At 36.9% G+C, this 19,820-nt stretch overlaps 1 long non-coding RNA gene across 1 annotated transcript; it reads right to left on the bottom strand.

Moving 5' to 3' along the window:
• Window positions 1–2,804: 2,804 nt before the first annotated feature.
• On the bottom strand, window positions 2,805–15,297 carry LOC146762360 (uncharacterized). The gene is made up of 2 exons (XR_014942997.1): window positions 15,186–15,297; window positions 2,805–3,065 (listed from the first exon to the last, which is right to left on the bottom strand). It is a non-coding gene; the product is annotated as an uncharacterized LOC146762360 (long non-coding RNA).
• Between the last annotated feature and the right edge of the window lie 4,523 nt (window positions 15,298–19,820).

Below are 19,820 nucleotides of genomic sequence, written 5' to 3'. Positions count from 1 at the left end.
TACTGCACATGCCTTGAAGCTTTTACACACCTTCACCATATATTTGTCCAGTAACTATGTCATCTGTTATGAATAAATGATGGGTGGGAACAGAAAAAATGCAATGGAGGGAATGAACTTCAGCAGTGGAATAAACAGTCCTTGCAGTAAATGCGTGGTGAGAGAGGCTTTGTGGGAGGTAGAAACCACATTTCCACCAGATGGCATGGGCAGCTCTCCTGGGGGAGAACGGATATGATGGAGTCCAGCTGTAATCTTACTCTCCCAAGTATCACCCTGATCCCAGCACCACAAAAACAAAACAAACAAACAAACAAAAGAAAAAAACCAAAAAACAAAACCCTAATATTCAGATCTTCTTCCTTCTTTCCTACCCATCCTTCAGAATGAAATTCAAATGGAATATCCAGTCTGAGGCTCCAGCTGCAAGGGCAGCTCCAGATGTAGCCCAAGGAGAGTCCTTTGCATGTTTGGAGAACTTCCTACCTAGGGGGCCTGTCATTACTATGTCTTGACTCATCTCTTGCCCCAAACTCCCCTCCTGGCTCTGATTCATGGTAATCTCCTCACTTTGATCTAACTGCCTCCCCTATTTTCTTCTTCCCTTCTTGTAATCTTGTTCTTTTTGATTGTCCTTCCTCTCCTTATCTTCTGTTTATTGTTTTCTTCCAAAGTAACCCTACTCTCCCTGAAGCTAACAACAACATGATGCCTCACGCTATTCCACACAGCTCTTGTGTTATGTCAAAACAATAATGGAGTCTATCTTGACTGTTTAGGACAGAAGTAATTTAGAAGCAAGTTGCACCCATGAATGCAATTATGATGAAGTAACAGAAGAGATCATTTTCAGATTTCAGATTTTCAGAGCATATCTCTTGGAAGTTCACTTTGTAGTGTTTCATTTCTCAACAAATTTGTGGCGGTTGCTGTAGATTTGGGGAATTATCAATAATAGTTACTATGTAGTAAATGCTTCAATCTCAAGTAATGAAATTTTAATGGATACCCTGTGCAGATACTCAGCTTTGGTTCTTAATCAAAGTAATGTAAGTGTGTGAGAGAAGAGTTGATAAAATAAAGTAGGAGGGAGGGAGGGAAGGAAGGAAGGAAGGAAGGAAGGAGGGAGGGAAGGAAGGAAGGAAGGAAGGAGGGAGGGAGGGAAGGAAGGAAGGAAGGAAGGAAGGAAGGAAGGAAGGAAGGAAGGAAGGAAGGAAGGAAGGAAGGAAGGAAGGAAGGAAGGAAGGAAGGAAGGAAGGAAGGAAGGAAGGAAGGAAGGAAGGAAGGAAGGAAGGAAGGAAGGAAGGAAGGAAGGAAGGAAGGAAGGAAGGAAGGAAGGAAGGAAGGAAGGAAGGAAGGAAGGAAGGAAGGAAGGAAGGAAGGAAGGAAGGAAGGAAGGAGGAAGGGAGGAAGGAAAGAGGGAAAGAGAGAAAGAGAGAGGAAGGAGCAGAGCACAAAACCTGTAGTGACATTGCTTTATTCACTTTTAACCCTCTTTACTTTTAAGAATTTTTAGCATCTTAAAACTGTAGTCCAAACTCCTTAATTTTCCCTTATATCTTTTTGTTTTTAGTCTACTTGAGCTCACAAATTTGGAAGATCCGAAGCTGCGATTTTCAGCTTTAACATGTTAGTATCTTCTAAGCACCAAACTGTGACCAAATTGTCACAGGTCACAGCTGTAGATACATTCTTCTACTTAGAGCATGCTTAAATCTAAAGGTAATGCAATTCATATCTTTTTTTCTTTTTCAGTTACAAGCTCCAAACATATATAAGCTCCTGCTTACAAAAGTGCATTGAAGAACATTTAAAAAATGTAATTATTAAATACAATTCAGTAATGTAAGCCATGTGCCTAGATACCTGTGGCTATGTATTTACACAGATACACAAGGGGAAAAAAAGGAAACCATAGTAACAATGTTGCTCAGGAACAACACAGATTGGAATAATCAGGTTAGGATGGAGAATATAGCAATAGTTATGCAACTAATATATAGGCTAATGTATGATCTGACAGAAGACAATGTTTCCCAAATCTATGTAAATATGTATGGTTAATAACTCGATTACCAGTAAAACTCTTTGACAAGAGGTACTATAAATAAGTAGATAGATAAATGAATGAATCCAATATCTTGTCAGTTATAGTACAAACAAAGTCTCCTATTTGCTTCATGTAATCCTCACAGAAAAGTACATTTCTAGAAACTTGTGTATGAATGGCTTTCAAAATTACCACTGATAGGCACTATTCTAGACTGGACATTTTTTTTCACACATCAGCATCTAAAAGCATCTGAAACCTAAAGCAGTGATTTTAGAGTGCAGGTTTTAGTGGATTATGTTAACAAAGGAATGAAAGAAAATAGTAAATACGATAGTGAGTAATGTTAAGGAAACTAGTATCCTGTTTCCACAGTCTGTTCAGCAAAACTGAAATTTCTAGCTGACAGGAGAGAAAAAGATACTAGATGGCATGACAAACTGCAAATTAATTACAATGCAAGAATCAAATTAATAACAACTGTATGATTGTTTGCCTGATTTTTTTGCCTTTTCCTCATTTTCTCTGTTTTTCCAAAATCCTGTACTTTCTAACACCATTGTTTGAAATATTTCAATGGGATTTTAGAAAATGAATAAAGATCTCTGGCACTGAAATATTTTTCACATGATGAATGTTTTTCAAGAACGTATCTGGTAAAAATTTTCATACTGGCATATGAAACTGAAAGAAGGCTGTAAATATGATTCCTTTTTTTGCTCCAGGAGAAATGAGGCAAGAAGTGTAAAGGGGATTGCATTTCCCAAAGGGATTGCTTATGCTTTATTGTTTATGAATTCTTTTGGTTAATTTAATTAATACTCCTCATCTTCCTCCTCATCTTCCTCCTTGTTCTCTTCTTCCTCCTCCTCCTCCTATTCATGTTACATCAACAAATTGCTTGATTGGCATGAGAGGCCACAATTTGCTTCTGCTTCCAATTTGCTCCTTTCTGCCGCAAATAATCCTTCTTCCCTATGCAAAGAATTTCAATGTTATGTGAATCCAACTAGGCCTGGAAAAAAAAAAAATAAATAAGCTTAATTAGTTTGAGACCAAGAAAATAGGAGTATCTCAGTTATCAGTTTCTTCTTCTTTTACCATTTTTTTTTTCTTATTACCTTTTGTTACTTTATCCTTATTTCTCATTAGTTTTCCACCAAAAGCTCCCTTCCTCGCAGTAACTTGCAGTTTGGTAGCCAAATATAAGCAAAAGGCAAATAAGAGAGAGTTCCTGGAAACAGCAAGACACCTCCCACTTTGTCTTCAGTGTAAAAAGCCTGAATATCCAGATGTTTTTGATGATGGTGAAGCATATGAAACACAATAGTATTCAAGTTTTTAAATAGTTGAAATGCTGTGCAAGTAAGTAGTAAGAGCAGTCAGTTTTTCATTTGGCATTGGACCAAACAGCATTTACAAAAAGCTTGTGCCTACGCTGCTGCCTTTATTGGGCTTTCTGCCTTCATAAGTCTACTAACTGACTGGAGATCTTACTACTAACATGGAGGAATCAGCTGAAATTTTCATTTAAAACAACATTTTTGTCCAAAGACATCATGTTACTCCATAGAGAATGTTTTCCCATATGCTCTTCAAATTACAGCTGCTCAGACAATCCTCCTACATCTAAGTCATTCAAAACAATGAATATTGTACTCATTCTATTGAGGCACAAAATGTTTTCATACTTCATCAGGAAATATTTTAAACCAACAGAACATTCATAATTAAAGCTGCCAATTTATTCCCAGTTCACTTTTTTTTTTTTTTTTTTTTTTTTGACAAAATATACTATGCTGTTTCTCTGGAAAGAAACAGAAAGATTGAGCAACTAAATGTGAGTTCTGAGATAGCTGCAAAGGAATCTGAAGCTGGACCTTTTGGAGTGGCAGGTAGCAGGTAGATACAGTAATTATCACTACTGCCAGATTCCCCTCCTCCCACAGGCTCAAAAATGCCCTTGGCTTTCAAATGATAAAAGCACTTCTGCTGTCAGAGAAGTTTTCTATAACTTCTTTGTCACAGGAATGCAACTTTAGTCTCCTTTTAAACAGAAAATTTACTTGGTCAGGCTTGTGCAGTAGTGCTATCTAGTCATGTTTATCTATGACTTTTTTCTGGGCAGTGAAGAAAATGAACCTCTGATCATTATTATATAACAGGAATCCAAAAACTGCTTTACTACACTGAAGAAATAGAATCTCTCATCATTATTATATAATACAGCATGAATCCAAGAACTGTTTTCCTACAGTAACTAATATTAATGTTCCTTCTGGCCTTATGTAAGGAGAAAAAGTTGACATTAAAAATACATTTTGAAGAGTATTCAACTTCACAAAGTCACAGAAAGTTTCAGTCCCCTACCAACATTGATAGCTTTGCAGTTTTGTTTCTGTTTTCCTGTAGCTGAAAGATGAAATTGTCCCATTTTCCATAGCAACACAAAACAGTGGAAATTAATGTATGCATACACTGAGAGAGACGGAATAAAAACATTTTGAATTTAATGATGGAGAACTCTGAATCACTAATCATTAGCACAAGTGTTTAATGTAAATGATGAAATAGCTCACTTCCTATGGCACCAATCCTAAAAATGACAAAAACGTGCAGACCTCTACATCCACAGAGTCCAAAGTCTCCTGCTGATATCTGTGTGTGTAAAACAACTCCCCACTGGGAAAGAGGACAATGGCACATCTCCATACTTCTGGCTTTAATTTAAATTGCTTTTTTTTTTTTTCCTTGTACAAATTTCAGTATAATTTTCCAAATGCAATTATATTTATACTCTCTTCTACCTCAGTTACATTATTATACTAAATATTTAAGCAACTGTCAAAGTGCTAGTTATATTTTATGACTTAATTGTAGAGAGAGGAAAACAACTGATTTCATTAGCTGTCTCTTACTCTTTCCCACGTTTTTCAGTTTGCTCTTGGCTTCTCGTGTCTGTTATGTAGTTTTAAAAGAGCTTCACTTTGGTGTCCATTTGTAGATTATGGTAGGATTATCAGCAAAATATTTCCAGAGGAAGTTTATTGTGATAGCATTTTCACTCCACTGACTTATAAAGGTGTTAAACCAGGCATTTTACCATTTTACTGAAAAAACTTTAAAAGGTGATGATGGTTGAAAAGGTAAGAACATGAGGTCAATTTGCTGATACAGCATGTTTTGAAGACTTTGTTTTCAAATAGATTTGTGAATATAAATTTTGGTATATTTATATGTTAAAGACCATAATGTAGATTCAATTATTTCACCATAGCACAATTTATCTGGTCAACACGTTAAGTATTCACAGTAGCCTGAGGAACAATTCATCAGTTCTTAGGTAAAATAAAGAGGAACAACAGGAAGCCCTGGGATAATAGGACATTAAGAGGTATTACTTCTCAGAAAGAGTGGTCAGGCACTGGAATGGACTGCCCAGGGAGGTGGTAGAGTCACCGACCCTGGGGGTGTTCAAGGAATGATTGTATGTTGTGTTGAGGGATATGGTTTAGAGGGAGCTATTAGTAATAGGTGGACAGTTGGACTGGATGATCTTTTAGGTCTTTTCCAATCTTGGTGATTCTGTGATTCTATGATACTATAATGCCCTACTAATCAGATTCAAACAGATTGCAAGGGCCTACTGAATTCAAACTTAAGTTGCATGAATTAGAAGAAACACAGTTTAAGGAAGCAAGTGGAACCCGGTACTAAAAAAAAAATCTGGGCATAAGAACTGTGCCATGATAGAGTAGGAAAGACAAAATAAAAATAAACTGAGGATGCACATACAGGATCACTGCCTGTGAAAGCAATATTTTCATAATCTATGTATAGTAAATAATAAACTGTAGATATATCTCTACTGGAGTACAGTTTTGAGTGGACCCATGGAACAGAAGCCGCAAGGAAACACTGAGACAAACCAGAGAAAAAAAATAATAATAATGGTCTATGAGGAAACTGCTGGAACTGGGGGCTAGAAAACAAAGTCCTGTACAGTCAAAAGGTTCACTAAACTACTGAAATTGCTAAACAGACTATCTCCGGCCCCCCTTCTCAGTGGTTGTAGCAGAGGAAGTGAAGAGCTTCACTGCAAGACTTCAGGGCAATAGTGGGAAAAACAACCAACTGCCAGAAAAGGTCAGTTTGTTGCTGCTGGAGAAGCTGTAGTACTGCTACTGCTGATGACCCCATGTGTCCTGAGCAGCATAAGGGCATCTCACAAGTCAGTGAACTCTTCTTTGGATCTGTGTGGGTCAGTGCCATTTCTCTCAGCTGCAGGTTTCTCTGATTGAAGTTCTTACCGGTAATCCAGGGATCACTGTAGAAATGACAGTAAGGGATAATGTTTGTTTGGGAAATAACATCAAAGAGCTAGGTAGAAAGAATTTCTGGGACACTTTTTGATGCCTGGAGCAGAAAGGCTTACTGAGTTTGTTACAGGTTCCATAACTTTTTGGCTTCTCTGTGCTACTTGCTTTTGGCTGTTGAGCTCAAGAAGCAGACTTCAAGAGTTTGATATACTGGTTCATTGGGTTGGGTTTTTTTTTTTGTTTGTTTTTGGTAATGAGAAAAAGAAGTACCCAGAGTTAAGAGTTCAGAGAATATATTTGATAAAATGTGTTCTATTTATTATTATTATTACTATTATTATTTCTTCTAATTCCTTTTTCTTTTGCTGAAGAAGAAAGTATTCCCTATCAACTATTTCAATTTCTTATTACATCCACACTTTTTGGATTTAGCTACAAGGTGCATTAAGAGGCATGAAAGTGTACACCATGACCAGCATGCTATTCACAGTTGGCATATTTGCTATTATTTATGGCCATCTTATAGTCATCTTCAAATTTTCATCTATAGTCCATCTTCCTTTTGATTTCTGTATTTAACTGCACTTCTATACACATGTTGTTTCAAATAAATAACTTAATGTTATATCCAGTAATTTCTCAGCCCTTTTCTTAGCAGAAAATACTACAAATGCTAGTATAATTTAAAATCACTGATAATAAACAACTTAAATACAGAATGGTCCATTTTTCAAAGGTAAGCTACTTGCCAAGAATGAGTTCTTCGAGGTCAGTGACTATTGTTGCCTAGTTGCTATTTTTATCAACAAACCTATACTTCCTGGATTGCTAAGTGCTTATGAACATCATCTTTCAAAAAGATATAGTGAGTGAAACATATAAATAAGCCTTTCAGATATCATTTAAATGCATGTCATTTTAATACTAAGATTTGTGCCACAGCTCTTATGGATGTGGAAGAGCAGTAGGCCTTATTTTCTTCTTATGAATACCTTATATGAAACATTTTTAGTCAAATTATCAAAGGATATACAGCCTCAATTTTTCTATTGTTTCAGCTGTTCAGAGTGAAGAAGTAAGTTTTCAAGTCTATAAATCTGCTGTATTTGATATTTAGAAATACTCCAAGTATATTAAAAAGCAATAAGTGATATTAATAAAGAGGAATGCTGCCAAGAAGCCTGTAAATTGTTAGGCTAATGCACTGAACATTCACTCACTGTGTATATTACAGTGCCTTCTCCAATACTCTGCATGTGAATTACCATTCACATAAGACAAAGCTCCACAGTAACTAATGTGCAATAGTATATTATATGCTATTTCTGAAATATCTCTAGATAAAAAATGTCAGATTGGTTCCACGCCAATTAAAAAACAGTATGAGATACTGGGGCTGGGAAATTCTAAAAGGCTTTGCATCATTAGAGCTTCTTATCATTAATGGAAATATACACCGTGGACAAAATCCTACTTAGTGAAAATAGTGGTCCATCTAAATATGTTCTGCAGAAGTAAAACTGTATGTCAGCCAGCGATTTTCTTTTTCAGTAAGTGAAATATCTGGTTACTCTTCCTGCAATATTTTAGTCATTTTTGATTTCACAGTAGCTTAAATTTTCTCTAATAGGTCCAAAATTATATACTTAAGTCCAGCTATGTGGTCTGATTCTAGAAATGCTAATTTCCCACAGTTTTCACTGAGCAAACACAACTGAGTTGATGCACAAAATTGACCTGCTTACTTATGGTCATATCCAACATCCACAGGAATTAGAAAAAAAGAAAAAGAAAAAATGTCCTTATATGAAGTAACATGAAAGAGCTTGATTAGTCCTTTAACTTTAGGCACTTATTAAAAGAAGAAAAATAACCTTTAAAATGCCAAGAAGATTTGGTAAAAAAAAGTTTGATTTGAGAGGAAAATATTTTCTTTTGAACATAAAAACCTATTTTGGCAAACATGTTTCTAAGTCCTGTACTGTAATAGCTGTTCATAAAGAACAGTGGCAAAGAAGCCTCTATATTACAGAATATCTTAGTCAAAATATTACACAAAATTATCCTCCTGAAATATTTCAGTGAAAGAAATTGTTATTTTTCAGTGTTCTGTCATAAAGTCAGGTATTTGTTTCTGGAGAATAATGCAAATACCCTCAAGCAAATGCACTGTAATAATATTATTCAAACTATTTTTGTATCTCAGCCTATTAATTCAGAAAGTTTTCTCATGGCCTCTCATATAATCTATTTATACTGTGTCTGCCCGAACAATATGTGACTGAGAATGATATTTATTTTACAGCATACTGGGAAATGTTCATTGCCCTCTTTTAAACAATAATTTAGAACTTCCTGTCTCTCCCCCCACCACACACGCACTCACATACAAACCCCCCTTCCCCCCAAAAAAGGAGGAGCTTTCTCTTCAATTATGTGCAAGGCTGGCAAAGCTGAATGAATTTGAAAGTGAAAAAAAAAATCAACTGTTAAATGGCTTGCTCCAAAGAGAAGCGTTATTTGTTAAATAAAGCAAATAAAAATGGTTAAGTAAAGCAAATAAATATTGGAGTAACAAGTCTTAAGAAAAAAAAAAGAAAACTGCAGTGCATATCTAATACACAGATCTGCCTACTAATTAGCTGACTCAGGCAATTGATTTTTAAATATCTATGGGCCTTCTGCTTCCCCTCTGAGCGGCACAGTCTTTTGCACGTACCTATGACAGCCTTTGCTCTTCTACCCTTGTCATGCTCTGCATAACCCTAGAACTACACTAGAGTGATGACACTGAAACATTTAGTTGAAACCCCGTCCTGCAGTGGCCACTGAGCAGTGAGACTGCTTGTGCCAGAGAGCTAAAAGGCTTTCCATGACCTCTGTCCAACATGTAAAATTGAAAGGAGTGCAGTTATGAATGATGTTAATTCAGCATTCAATCTGCTCTGCCTACTTGTTCAGAAAAATAAATAAATAAATTAAAATAGTCCAATTTTTGAATTAGGGAACTCTGAAAGCAGAATTTTCTAGAACAGACTTCTAGTAAAGTTATTCTTCTAGAAAAGATTGAAGAAATATCTCAGCAGGGGAGAAAGTGAAAAAAATATATAACCCTGTGGGAATGTTCAAGTGCACGTATTTCTTAGGTCTTGGTGAAAAATGGGAAGAGATGTCAGAAAAATATATGTGCTAGGGGAGGAAATCTCTAAGTGGTTCAGTCTGGCAAGCAACAGGCGTAGCTTGAATTTTAATTTTTCTACATTTAGCATTATCCTGCCCACATTCTCTAAGTTTTATTTGTTGTTTTTTTGTTTTATTTTCCCATTTTTTCCCCTAAGTTCATTTCACATTCCTAATAATTCACACTGAATCTTATATGGCTATTGCATTATTTTTGTAGCAAAAGATTGTTGTTGCTGTTGTTGTTGTTGTTGTTCTTTTTTAAAAACATTACTAATATTCATAGCACTGTGTGCACACAAGGTTTTCAGATATTGAAAAGATACATTTCTGCATATAGGAATTTCTTCAATTTAGTAGCATTTAATACAGGAAATAACAAATATAACTATTTTATCTTTTCCACATCCACCCTCCAAGAATATCTGGACTACTAACACTATCTTCAGTGCCAGAAAATACTCTGCTCTCTCTGTGCAACTCTACAAACCTGTTGAACTGCAGTTTTAAAGCTGCCTGGCTATATTTTCATGCCTACAGATTGCAGTATTGTGTGTCCCGATGTTAGAAGCTTCTTCAGTAACATTTCTCTGTGATCAGTGGATCATGTGAACTGGGTTGCTATAACATTTACTTCCATATTTCACTGTACTAGTGAAGAGGAAAACCCAGGCTGAACTTCATTGTTATTTACTCCATCATTTCTTACTTCTTTGCCTCCAAGACACAATAATATTTGGTTCCATATATTTGGAGCAGCCCTTTCTGGGTGCTGTTTGCATAGACTGATGAGTCCACACAATAAGTATGTGACATAGACAAATGTAATTGAAATAAAACATTACCAGCCTTAGTTTCAAGACATTTTTCAGAGCTTTGGTACTGATATTTGCTGTCATACCTGAAGAAGGTATTTCACCATTAGCTTTTGCATGACTGGAAGCCTGTTTGTTGATGCAGGCAATCCTGAAATCTACAGAAAAAACAGGAATGCAACACTCTTACATTGTTTGAACCAGAAGATGATGTATCAACAATTCCTTCTGGTTTCAAGGCATGCAGTCACCTGTGTTTTTAGAGGAGCCTTTTATTATTATTATTACTATTATTATTGGTGAATTATTTTATTGGGTTCTGAAGCAGGAAAATTAACCACTGCAAGTAGATCATGTTTCATTACTATAATTCAGATAGTTAAAGACTGTTAGGGAAGGCCAGGTGCCCAAATAATTCACATCATTACTCCTTAAAATAAAATTATATTGCTATCAATTTGTATAAATCCTCAGCCTATAGGAGGGGGAACCAAGCAACAAGTTCTGATGAAGTCATATGAGAAAATCTGTAATTTTCACATGGTAGGTGGTTCTGTGACTTTGCATTGGGCATGAAAGTGGAGGTTCATACACTTCAACAATTTATGAGAGCACATAACACCGTGATAACAGCTCATTCAAAACAGATTGCTTCTTCAAAACCGGTATTTCCCTTTGAGAATTTAGCTTAGAAGAGATTTAATCACTTCCAGGAAAAAGGTAACTGGGCATTTGAAAAATGTTATTAAAATATATATAAATAAATAAATAAATACATTTACCAACACCACTTTAACAGAGTTAAATGCATGTCACTGCAGTAAAAGACTTTACAGCATAGGAGACAAGGCACAGAAGACGGCTGTTCCACTCTTCTGAGCTCTTGTGAATCTCATGCAAGGTGCTAGGTACCCAATTTAAGTATTAAATGGAGAGTGCCTATGGATGAATAAATGAGTCATCAGAGAACTGGAAAAAAGTGGATCAGAATGCATTTGTTTAAAACAGGAAATTATGACAGTTTTCAAGCACGCAAAAAGTTGTTACAAAGACCATGGTGAATTATTCCAGAAAAAGCAGAACAAAGAGTAATTGGCTTAATCTGCAGCAGAGACTCATATCCAGTATTAGGAAAGCTTTAATAACCAGCAGGACAGATGAGTAATGGGATCCATTGCTGGGGAATGGAATACTCTTGGATCTGCCTGTGCTGAGGGAGCAGAAATGTCCACAGGAGAAGAATCAACATTTCTCAGAAGTGTTTTGCTTGATGCCACCTCATAGTGGAATAATGAACAAGATGGTCTCTTTCAGTGTCTCTCCACATTGCTATTAGTGATATGAATTTCATTCTGTACTTCATCACAAGCTTGCAAAAGCATACAGCTATTCTGAAAATGTTTGCTGAAACTTCTGCTTCATAGATGCTACATGCATCTTTTTAAACTAAAAAAAGAAAAAGGTTCCAACTGTGGGGTGACCTCATTACAGCTTTCCAGTACTTAAAGGGAGCCTTCAAACAGGAGGGGAGTCAACTCTTCACAAGGGTAGATAATGGCAGGACAAGGGGAAAGTATTTTTCATTGAGGGAGGGATGATTTAAGTTGGATGTCAGGGGGAAGTTCTTCACAGAGGGAGTGATGAGGTGCCGGCACAGGCTGCCCAGAGAGGCTGTGGTGCCCCATCCCAGGAGGTGTTCAAAGCCAGGTTGGAAGGGGCCCTGGGCACCTGGTCTAGTATTAAATGTGGAAGTTGGTGGCCCTGCCTGCTGCAGGGGGGTTGGAGTTTGATGATCTTTGAGGTCCCTTCCAACACAAGTCATTTTGTGATGTTATGACTCTGTGATTCTATGATGCTATGATCAGCTTTAAAGCATGCCAGTGCCGAAAGAGTTTTAGATACACTTGTGCCTACATCTTATACAGACCTTTAGCCCATGACACTCATGTCTAAAAGTTAGCTTACCTTAGGTGGTATATACTGCTTTTTATAAATTAATGAACACTGAAGAAAACTACTTCATTTTGCTGCACCCCTGTAAACACTATGTCATATTTACTATAATATGTAGCTAGTTAGTAAGTATATTTAAATAGAAGAGATATGGAACTCCAGTTTACAGTCAATCTTATTGAAAATTCTTATTGAATTTAAAAGGAATAAAATAAATATGCTTTTACAGAAATTACTAAAAACCCACAAGAACCAAATAATGAATAAGATCCTTTCAACAGTATTTTTATGTAACAGGATGTAGAACAGAGATCTATTGCTGGAATGTAATTTTGCATAAATTTTCCATGTGATTGTGTTGACTGTTTCAAAAACAGTAACTGTTTTGTTTCCTGTTAAGTGCTTTTGGAGTGTGCCATAAAAACGTATATACACTTTTCTATTACTTCCTATCTGGTGGTTTTTGTTCTTTTTCTTTTCAATGAGCTTAGTAATTACAAAGACAAACAAAGGATGTTCTGATAAAACAATTTCCTTCATAAGCTTCTAAATAAAAAAATACAAGTGGTTATAAAGCTATTGCTCATGGTGATAGAGAATATCCCTGTACCACTTTAAGGTTTCTAGTGCGTATGACATTCTCCTAAAGCAAAGAGACTGGAACAATCTTTGCTCTCTATAACCATGAATACACTAGTCTTGGACTACCTCTTGGACTTCAGAAAAGCAAATACGGGAACTGAGAATTAAGTAAGCAGTACATCTAAACCAGAGTAGAGCTTTTATACTTAAACTAATTCTGAGAGGAGACTTGATAACGGGCATAGTGTAGAGGTCACAGGGCACAGGTCAGAGACTGGTAAAGGTGTTGCTTATGTCACATCAGTCCCATCTGTTCACAGCCTTTACACAAACAAAACATAACTGGAAGAAAAAAAAAAAAGGATGTCAGCATTCTTCATGTATAGAATTATCGTGTTTAATTAAGATAATAATAAGTTGCCCTAACTTAACAGTTTATAACCAAAAGAATCATAATGTTACGAAAATATTGCTTACAGTTCCACTTAGCACACAGTAAATGCTTTATCTATCTTTAGTGTCAAATAGCAACTCCTTCTTTTCTGATATAGAATGCCAAATTCCTTTTTGCACATAACTGGACAAGATGAGGATACACACAAATATTTACTTCAGTATATATAGTAAAGGGGAAATTCACAACTTTTTCAAAATAGGCTAAACAATTCTTAGACTGGAAACTAAACTTAAGCTATCAAAAATATTATCCAAACTTTCATTATAAAGCAGTAATTTGACTCTGTTATTCCTTGATGAAAGATATCTGGCATTATTTTTAAAAGCTTCAGACCTGAAATACAAGAATATCAGTTTTAATATACTACAGCCCCTGGTCTTTTATTGTAAACATAAGGTCATACTATGGTTTTATTTTTAATAAATAAAATATTCTCAGACATAATCTCATAAGAGAAGCCACACAAAAATAATAATCTCAGATGGACTGAAACTTCTTCTGAGGTTTAAAGAATACTTTCAAAAAACATAGAAAACATTTTACTGTCTCCAGTGTTAGTATTATTCAATTTTTTTTTGTCATTTTCTAACGAATCAATTTTATTTTTCTGTAGTCTGAAACATATCATAAGAAATTATGAATTCACTATTTGCAGAAGCAACTATACAATGAAGCTGCTTGTTTTAGAAAATGCCACTCATCTGCCTCAGTGAATAAAAAACTGTAGAAGTCAATGGAAGACCTGCAGGAAATGAAAAGGAATTTCAGTAGATGGTGAGAGTTCTGTAACTGTTCAAAAATCACATAAAATACCTGGCAAATGAATCTGTGGGGAAGAGATGGTAAGAACTTGAGAAATGAGGCTACCTGGTTGCAAGGGATGAAACAGAAATCTACTACTAGTGCAACATTTTTTGTTATCATTATATTTGAACACACATTAGTTGGACTGATCAGGTCATCAGGCCATTAAGCCCAGTAGTGGCCTCTCCTGCAAGTCCTGGAAACATTTATAATGAAGGTTTTGGGCAGATCCAGTAGTTTCAGGTAACATCAAGTTTAGCACTTCAAGATCAATGAAAGCTTTATAAATATATTAAAGTAACAACTCAAACTGAGAATTTCTTGAATGTATTTTTAAAGCCAGATTTTCTATCCTACCATTAAAATAAATAAATAAATAAATAAATAATATTACTATTATTATGCTTATTTTTGTGCCTCCATTCCAACTTCTTGCCAAATACTTCTTATTTTAAATTGACACAAAAAAGGCTTCAACTGCTGTGAAAAGGTAACGCGGAATGAGAACTTCTCACAGAGCTGAATTTTTTAACTGTCACTGAAATAAAGGTACTTTCTCTTACAGAGCTGATTCAAACAATTTGCAGTACAAACACAGTGCAAGAACACAACTGAAGATCTTTAACAACATAACAAATGACTACCTCAAGCTGTCCAAGTCTCAAGATCCAACTTATAGTGGTTTTAGTCTTACAAATCAAGAGCAGGCACTGAGCAGATTTTTGCTTGCAAACGTGTGGCATCTGACTTCCTCAGATGTATGTTTTTCATTTCATCATAAGAGGCTGATGCATTCATTGCAAAACATCCTATTTTGTGTCTATGCATAAGGCAAAACAACCCCCTCCTTAAATTTAGTCGATATATTTAAACTTAATATAATGAGGTCTTAAAGGTGATTAGTCAGTTTAGTTGCCTGTTTTAATCTGAGTCCTATTTTCCTATAAAATACTTGATTTTCAGTAACTGCTCTTTGAAAGCCTCTTTAAAAGTCAGATCCATTAGACATATTGTAGAAAACTTACTTTTCCAAGCCTTGATTTAGATCTCTGAGGGATATGCTTGTATATTACTGTAGATCAAGATGAGTCAAGAGATTCAGTGGCCAGATTTTGAAATGGTGTAAATCACAAGATGCTGCAATTTCAATAAAATTATACGATTTATGTCCACTGAGGGGTGTCCGATCATGTTCATAAATCCATCCATTACATATACAAATCTAAAAATAATTAAATCAGATGAGATAAATAAATGCAAACCAAGCACCTTCCTAACCAAAATATATTCTAACTTTTATTCAGCTGAGATATAATAGATTGCCTGTGTTATCCTCTTAATTAAAACATAGATGATTTTGCTTGGACACGGCATAAAGTATTAAATAGAACTAACTGATCATCATGTTGCAAACATAAAAATAAAACAATACATAATTTTCAATTAGAATAGGTTTCAGTTTTTCTCATTGCCAATACATAATTAAATAACTGAAGAATGAAATGTTACATTAAAAATGTTTATTGTAGAATTAAACACTCTATGGTTTTGTTTTTCCATTTATTTTTTTGTTGTTGGCTTGTTTTACTTTGTTTTGTCTTTTTTTTTTTTTCTATGATAAAACCCACACTTTCTCTCTTACTTCACTATATTTTTTCAACTTGAGTATGGAAAAGTGCTGTTGAGAATCATATATGCAGTTAGTCAGAACTGTTGTTCTTATCTATAACAAGAGCTCATTCATTTAAACAGTTTGTTTATAGGAATAAAAGTAGAATCTGCTTAAAATTGTAGGGAAATGGAAGGAAGGAAGGAAGGAAGGAAGGAAGGAAGGAAGGAAGGAAGGAAGGAAGGAAGGAAGGAAGGAAGGAAGGAAGGAAGGAAGGAAGGAAGGAAGGAAGGAAGGAAGGAAGGAAGGGAGGAAGGGAGGAAGGGAGGAAGGGAGGAAGGGAGGAAGGGAGGAAGGGAGGAAGGGAGGAAGGGAGGAAGGGAGGAAGGGAGGAAGGGAGGAAGGGAGGAAGGGAGGAAGGGAGGAAGGGAGGAAGGGAGGAAGGGAGGAAGGGAGGAAGGGAGGAAGGGAGGAAGGGAGGAAGGGAGGAAGGGAGGAAGGGAGGAAGGGAGGAAGGGAGGAAGGGAGGAAGGGAGGAAGGGAGGAAGGGAGGAAGGGAGGAAGGGAGGAAGGGAGGAAGGGAGGAAGGGAGGAAGAAAGAAAATTGCAAGGTCAAGGCAACCCCCATCACCAATACAAACTGGGGGATGAAAAGACTGAGAGCAGTCCTGCCCAAGAAAAACCTGGGTGTATTGGTGGATAGCAAGCTGGATATGAGCAACTGTATCCTGGGCTGCATCAAAAGAAGCATGGGAAGCAGGGTGAGGGAAGTGATCCTGCCACTCTGCTCTGTGCTGGTGAGACCTCACTTGGAGTACTGCATCCAGATGGGGAGTTCTCACCACAAGGAGAGACGTGGACCACTTGGATCACATCCAGAGAAAGGCCACAGAAGTGATCCACATAATGGAACACCTCTTCTATAAGGACAGGCTGAGAGAGCTGGGGCTGTTCAGCCTGGAGAAGAGAAGGCTGCCAGGTGACCTTATAGCAGCCTTTCAGTATCTAAAGGGGAGCTACACAAAAGAAGAGGACAGACTCTCCAGCAGGGTCTGCTATGATAGAATAAGAGGAAATGGCTTCAGAGCTCAAAGAGGGTAGATTTAGGCTAGATATAAGGAAAAAATCTTCTACAGTGAGGGTGCTGAGGCACTGGAACAGGTTGCGCAGTGATGTGATTGTTGCCCCGTCCTTGGAGACTTTCAAAGTGAGGCTGGATAAAGCCCTGGGCAACCTGATCTAGCTGTGGTGTCTCTGTTCATTGCAAGAGAGTTGGACTAGATGGCTCTCTGAGATCCCTTCCAACTCTAACAATTCTATGATTCTACAATTCTACAAAAAGCATATGTGGTCTACCCATTCTTGTGTTCCAGGCATCAGCTAAAGTTAAAGAGATTTACTTTTCAAATACTTAATGAAAATCAATGGATTATTACCTGGACTATAGTGTAACTCTCTTAATTTCAGAAATAGTTAAAATTTGAGTGAAATGTCCTGGATGCTAGATATCATCTGTACTGTTTGGACTTAAAATCTATGCTACTTGGACTCTGCTCTCACATCATTATTTTTCTTTATTGTGTTTTCAGATTGTCACAAATGCTTACTTATTCCTTTAAAGGTTCAAGAGGAGTGTGTCTTTTTCATTAGAACCCGATGGGGCACACTCTGTTCAGACAGCTGGTGTCTTTGTAAATCATCACCATCCACCTTCAGGTTCCCAACAGCGCTTCTCTGTAGTGAGTGAGCTCATACAATCCAAACAAAACCAGTAAGTTTTATGATGCCATTCCTTGTATATTCAAAATCACTGTTTCATAAGTTTAGCAGAAGTTAGAAAGTACTTATTTCTCAGCAGATTGCCAATGAAAAGAAAAAAAAGACCATTTTAATACAGAGACACTGACACAAATGGTACTACAAATGTCCTCTTTTCATCATTACACTCCTTTTTTCACGTCTTTCCTGAGTAATACAGTCACTAGCTTCCTCTGAAACAGTTTGATCTCTGTGATGACTAAAATGGAAAAAAAAAAAGATGGGCTGACCATTCACATGGTTTTCATAATCGGGGAATAAGCTGTTCAGAGCTTCACAGGATGTGTCTCATTATGAATGCTGGTTCATAACCTCTGACTAACAAAGGACATGCAAGGCGCATAGTTCCAACTGCATGAATTACTGTCATCCTTTTCTAGGGCATTGTGTAATCCAACTGAGATGATGAAAGTTGTCCAGGGCATGATCTAAGAGCCATCAAAATGAAAATTAAGCTTTGGATTTTCCATCAGAACCTTGAAAATGGTTGTAGTCCAACTCAAAATAATGTGAAATATAAAAGAAGCCAAAATCTCAGGAAACAGCTGCTCACTTGAAATTTCACCTCCTCTTGCCTAAGCTAGTTACCTCTCCTCTTCAGACATCACTTCCCCATTTCTGGCCCCCACATCTAGAGTGACGTTCTTTTGTGGGAAGGCCTCTTTGCATAGTGAGCTGTATCTTCCTAGACCCTTCGGTGAGGTGGATGCAGTTGCATACTCTTTCCTTCATGTTAGGGATTTTCTGGACATGGGACAGCTAACCCTCACCAGAATTCAGACAAGAAAAAAATGTGATGTTATCAAGCACTGAAAACTGCAGAGTATCTCAGTACTATTAGCAACACATATTAGTGCATATGATAACAAATGCTATTGCACATGCTTTATTTATAATTAAACAGTCGAAGTGAGATTCTGGGGTCCTTGGTTCCATGGTCACTTTTACTTTTCCCTCATTATTTGCTTCTAGAATGGGTAGCAGCTAGGAGGACTCATGTAAACCTGATTTTATCCATTCACTTCTGAAGGCAGTAGGTAAAAGAGATCACAAAATGTACATCTACACCACAGGGGTGTGAGGAATAGTTAGGACAGGCTTCATCCTCCACGATGAAAGTTAAATTCAGACCATTTGAAATTATCATTGAGTAGTAAGGCTACACTGACAAACAGATAGCTTCTGCATTTACTGGAGGTACTTGGACAAAACAGTTTGATTCATGAGAGAATAGAAAGGCCAGAGGACAGGACAGACAGTGTCAAGTGTAGGAAAAGACTGAGATTTCCATTGAAAAAAGGTCAAGGTAAAGGACACGATCACATGCTGAGTCGTTCAGTGGAGGACAATTTGAATCTGTTTCGTTTAGTGACCTGCATGTCTCACAGATTCCCTTCAGAAGAGAGCAGGAAGAGGACCCTGAGCAGTGGCATGAACAGCGCATGGTCCTGATGAGTGGAAGAGGGAGAGAAAGACAGACTTCACAGAAGACCCTCCGCACCATTGAGAACTTACTATTGGAGCTTGTTTGCTCTTAGTTCAAGCAGTTGTAAAGCAGTTCATTCACAGATATAGAAAAATAATGCTTCTGAGAGCACTTGTGTAGAATCTGATACTTTGGTCTTTTTGATCTGTAGAAATGTTGAGAACTTCTTGACTGTAACTTGTAAGGTCACAGAAGACCAAAGGAAAATTGGTATTTAGAATATCCAGAAACGACATTTCTGTCTCTTTAGCTACCTTGTCAGTCTGTGTCTGGGTCAGTATTTACCTGGATCAGTGTTATATTGGGTCAATGTTTACTTTAGTTTTTAGTAGAGGAACTCCATTGCAATGGTAAGGAAGAGCTTACTACAGGAGTTTGAGTATAGAATCACCAAAGCTGGAAAACACCTCCAAGATCATCTAGTCCAAAATAATAACTGTCACTCCAAAGAGTGACGTGCAACACCACCACAGAGGAGAGGTTTAGAAGAAATTACTGTGTGCAACATAGAAAGGAGAGACAACCAGTGGTATATTAAGGGGCATAGTAGATAACATACTAGGGAGCTAGTAAAGGCCAGGCATGAGACACATAGCAGGTGGAGAAGGAGTCTGAGAAGTAGCCAAACAAGGGATCCTGTTTCATTCTTTGCAACTGGGGATGGACACACTTGACTAGCTGTTTCATGAGGCCTTTGAAGTGGATTTGCCTGCTCTTCTTCCTTACCACAGCAACCACAACAACACT

The sequence above is a fragment of the Coturnix japonica genome, chromosome 1, assembly GCF_054131305.1.
Source record: "Coturnix japonica strain WE chromosome 1, WE-NBRP24, whole genome shotgun sequence".
NCBI classification, from domain to species: Eukaryota; Metazoa; Chordata; class Aves; order Galliformes; family Phasianidae; genus Coturnix; species Coturnix japonica.
The sequence above is the reverse complement of the archived record's forward strand: the minus strand, read 5'-3'. Positions and strand labels throughout refer to the sequence as shown.